At 43.0% G+C, this 4,857-nt stretch overlaps 1 long non-coding RNA gene across 1 annotated transcript; it reads left to right on the top strand.

Moving 5' to 3' along the window:
* The first annotated feature begins 2,970 nt into the window (after positions 1–2,970).
* LOC136977143 (uncharacterized) lies at positions 2,971–3,352 on the top strand. The gene is made up of 2 exons (XR_010881043.1): positions 2,971–3,106; positions 3,178–3,352. It is a non-coding gene; the product is annotated as an uncharacterized lncRNA (long non-coding RNA).
* The last annotated feature ends 1,505 nt before the right edge of the window (positions 3,353–4,857 follow it).

Raw genomic sequence — 4,857 nt, 5'->3', positions numbered from 1 at the left:
GCGTTGGATTTTTTTGCGGTTTGCGGACTGTTGCGGAGAAGACAAGATTTTTGAGGTAAGTCTTAGTCCATATTGACCCTAGACGTAAGAATTTATTTAATATTACTTGGAGAATCGGTCCCAGAAGACATCGTTCGATGGTCGGATTCGAATCTTTTAGATTTAAAAAGGCAGCTGCGGTGAGCATTTTGCTTTTCTCGGAAGAATTTAAGGATTAATTTAAGCTCGAATTAGTTTATCGGAAGATTTATGATATTTTTTAAAAGATTTTTCAAGTTTATTTCGTGTTAATTTTATATGTTCTTCCTTATGTGCTTTTAAAATGGCGTTGAACAAACGAAATATTAGGAAATTTGGTAACAATAGCGTTGTCGGTCGATCGGAGAATACTGGACGAACGAGAGGAATGATTTGTTCTAGTTTTGGGGGTGGCGAGGTAAAGATGACGTTCGATTATAGAAAATCTTGCTTCTAACCCCTTGTGGAGAATGGAAACCGAAGGCGGAGGGTGGTAGGGAGTCTCTCGATCCCAATCCGTCGTCACTCGGGGGATAGAAACGTAAAAAATGCAGATATTTAGCCTTAAAATTCAAAAAGAATCCATTACGTCAATCGCTTTCTAATCTCCATAGAAACGGCAACAATTGCCGTTTCTATTGTTGCAACACGATTTTGCGTCACTTTGCACGTTTTTCGCTTGCCGGACGGACGTGTGCGCTCTGTGCTCTTGTTTTCGCTGTGTTTTTTGCCTTTCGTCAGTGTTTTTTGCTACCGGAACGTGGTTTTAAGAAGACTTTTGGACGCCTACATTATACCAAGTAAGATTTTAATTAGAATTTAGCTAGCTGTAAGATTTTATTTTCGTTTCGTTTAGTCCAACTTTCAAAGACGACATCGGCCGGCGTATTTGCGTTTAAATGTGCCGTCGCTTGTGAATTCTTCTTCTTCTTCCTGGTTTATATGGAGATGTTAGCCTTGTATGCTCTTTCTCCGAACAGACGTCGCTTGTGAATCAGGATCCCAAATGACTTTTAAACGAGCCGCCACATTGGAAAGCGACCGAAGCGCCGGAAACGGATTAAGTATTTGCTCATTGGTTTATTTTCGTAATTAATTCTTTTATATTTTATAAACACGGTCAAAGAATAAGGATTATTTATAGAAATTCAATTAAAAATTATTTAATACTAAGTTTAAATAGAATTCCTCGTAATTTTAACTGAAATATACTCTGGTAACATTGATGGACGGAGACCGTATTCCGAAGCATGGGATGTTCCTTGGACAGGTCAAAACTTTCGCCCTTTGACCTCCGACTTTTCCATGCAATTTATGTACTACTTACAACGCTTTTCAATGGCTTATTTTGTCAGAATTAAATTGTCTGCAAACACATCTAATACTAATACACTTAACAGTTATCTATACAGGCTGGACACAAAGAATTCTTTTCCTTAGGCTCTTTGTCTCTTTCCACGAGGTGGTCTTTTCTGAGTACAGTCGATCTGCCAATGCTTTGTGCCAGTTAAACGTTCGTGTCCCGAATGGCGAGTTGGGATGTGGGCACGTTTCGCTTCTTCGTACGTTTCTCTTGTGTTTTGGTCGACTCGTTGGCAATTTCTTTGTACGAAACTCTTAAATGCCGTCGTTGCGTTTATGTGACGTACACGTTAGGGTAAATTGCTCTAGAAGGAAACACTTGTTACGACTCTGGCTCGAGTGCCTTTTCCTCGTGGCTACGTGCGGCGTGTCTTTAATTTACTGTCGTACAAATACAAATTACACGTAAGAGAGTTTCTTCGTTTCGGGTCGGTCGTCTCTACTGCAAATACAGTTGGAACGTTCTAGCAATTTCCGGTAGGATCTAACGCAAACTATCCGAATTCCGATTCGTCGTGAGTATAATCTTGGACTTTTTCTGCGCTAATCGGTCCCAGAAGACATCTCGGCACATCGTTCGATGGTCGTCCGTTTGCGCTTCGGATTCGAATCTTTTAGATTTAAAAAGGCAGCTGCGGTGAGCATTTTGCTTTTCTCGGAAGAATTTAGACATTAATTTTTTAAGCTTTTGTTTTAATCGACTAATTGCAAACTTTTTTTTTCAGAATGAAGATGTTGGAGTGGTTTCGCCGGAGGTTCCGACGGAAGAATGCGGTGGCGCCGGAGGGAGGGGGTTCCTCGGACGGCTCCGATGAGACGTTCGAGGATCCGGTGGTGGACTTGGTCTCTGCCGAATGTTCGGTGTCGTTGGAGACCGTCGAGCGAGAGGCAGCGGGTGGTGACGACCTTCCCCCAGTGCGTGTGGCGTGGCACTCTCCCGGAGGCGGGAGAGTTCTGAGTCCATTCCACTTGGCCAAGGTCGTCAGGGATCAGCCAGCCACAGACCTTGTTGTGGAAGAAGTACGGCGTAACAACACCTACGAGGTTTCTCGGAATTCGTTGTTACTTCGTATGTTCGGGTTGTCTGCCTCTTCGTCCACGCTCGCGACGTCGTCGCCATCGTCTTTCGGAAGTCGGAACGGGGAAGCCGCCGAAGTCGAGGGACCGCGGTTTTGTTGCTGCGGGTGGCTGCGTTTCCCTTGGCCTAGGCGGTGATCCTCCTCGATTTTCCCCAACTCGTCCTTTGCACCCGGATGCGACATTCTGACCGGATTCGACACTTTTCTCCCGGACTCGACACCTTTTCCCGGACGTGACTGTCTCCTACCCGGACGTGACCCACGGACTTGTCTCCCGAACGTGACACTCGATAGACGACAACGGATTTGACTCCCGATTCTGACCACCCGGACGTGACACGTTTACTCACCGGACGTGACATTTGACCGACCTTTCTTCCCAAACAGCTGTTACGAGGATTGAGCTTCCGGTTAGGTTAGGTCAGGTCCTTCGCTCTCCTCATGACACTGTTCGGGAAGAAAGACTAGCTGATACAGGTAATAATGTTGAGCTTAGATAATAAATGAATGAACTTCTTCTTTTCTCACTGTCTTTGTGTTTTGTAGGAACATTTGGGAGGGAGATACTTCTCCCTCCCCAACTTTACCACGAAGAGGACGAAGTGGCCATTTATCGTAAAAGTGAATATTTTCCGAAGTCTCCGATGGTAAGATCTCTTTCGTTTCATTTTCAACACATCTTATTCTCGTACGTAATTTACTGTTTTTCTGTTTTTAGACATGCCGAAAATGTTCTTCGATCACACGCACACACACACACACGGACATAACATCACTGTACACGAAGATATACACCGTTTAAGCTTTACTCGAATTCTCGCACTCACGCACTTACACATCAAGCGCCTCGTTCTGTGTATGTAATTCGACACAATGAAACAACCCGAACACTCGCTTCCCACAAATCCAACCCCTGGGTCCTCGTCCCGGGAAGTGGAAACGCCAATTTTAAAGATTAAAGTACTTTAAATTGGCGGCCGAAGGGGCTCTGGTAATCACACTTCTTGCATGGATTAAATGGAATTTCACACATTAGCATAAATAATCGTTTTGTGATGAATTTTTCTGTTAAATTTAGTGTGGTAAGAAATTATCTGCGCACAAATCTCGCTCGTATTTCAGTATCGCTAACTCGTTAAAGATCTTCGTGCTTATCGTATATTTCATCATACAAGCATCATGGCAGCTGGTTTTGTTCATCGAGAACTGTCTTAAGCTGGAAAATTGATATATTTATTCACATTTTATGCGTCGCGGGCCGCAAAATATATGAATGCGGCCCGAGGACCGCAGGTTGCTCATCCCTGCCCTAGACCATCACTGACGCGCAATTAACTGATTGCCTCTAGAAGTCGGCTTTTTACAGCAACGCAGCTTCCCTGCCATCAAACACGGCACGCCACTGAATCTTATCATTTATTTCACATGTAGTATAGAAATTTGTAATAAGATACATAATGCAATTATAATAAAATATTAATTTTAATTAATTCAAACTACGTTAAAATATGAAAAATTTATATTTTAGAAAATTCGGTGGAAGCGCTGCTTCCAGCGCTTCCAATGACGGCACGCCACTGCCGTAAGCAATCCTATTATGGGTTTAACCAGTCCCACAATGGGGCGACCGAGTGGTGAGGGACGGGGCCCGACATATTCGGACGGACCATCCTTTGAAAAATTTCTGGGGATTTATCGACCCGCCGTTCACGTTTTAGGCTGAATACGACGGTTGCGACCTCTCCGATGTGTCGATAGGAATTTTTGAGTTTAACAGTTGATGTTGAAACCGAAAGTCTGATATATTGTAGATGAGTCCAGAATTACAAAATCAAGACCATCGGACTGAAGAGCCGATATGGTGGTTCTGTACGTGGATAGTAATAAACAAGACGGCAGAAAATGGGAAGCGACAAGAAATATTTAAACAAATATAACACTCGAAGGGTATACGTTCACCAGAGTGTATATGGAAGAAATTAAGACGAGTCTTTTCCAGTTAACTCGAGGGATTATGAGTTAGACCCTACGTATATATATGGTTATAGTGTTCACGATTTTCAGTTTGCACATTGAGTATGATGGGAAGATATGGATGGAGGTAGTGTTTTGTGATTATCTGGTAAGCATAGAACTGTGCCAGAGCTCTTTATTGCCATATAGGCTGCTTCATACTTACTTGAGCGTCAATTTTGGGGGATAAGACCAAGGGTTAGAACCTCCGTATGAACGGAACTGAAGTGAAAGTGAAGTTTGAAAGAAATTGGCAAAATAATAGTTTTTCGTTTAAAAGTGGAATAACATTAAATTGCAGGTATTTCTCATACCACACGGTAACTTCTACAACACGGTTTCTCTCTAACACGGTAGGAAAATTGGGGATATCCCACGTAAAATA

The sequence above is a fragment of the Centruroides vittatus genome, unplaced genomic scaffold (assembly GCF_030686945.1).
Source record: "Centruroides vittatus isolate TY-2023 unplaced genomic scaffold, ASM3068694v2 contig_446, whole genome shotgun sequence".
Lineage (NCBI taxonomy): Eukaryota > Metazoa > Arthropoda > Arachnida > Scorpiones > Buthidae > Centruroides > Centruroides vittatus.
The sequence above is the reverse complement of the archived record's forward strand: the minus strand, read 5'-3'. Positions and strand labels throughout refer to the sequence as shown.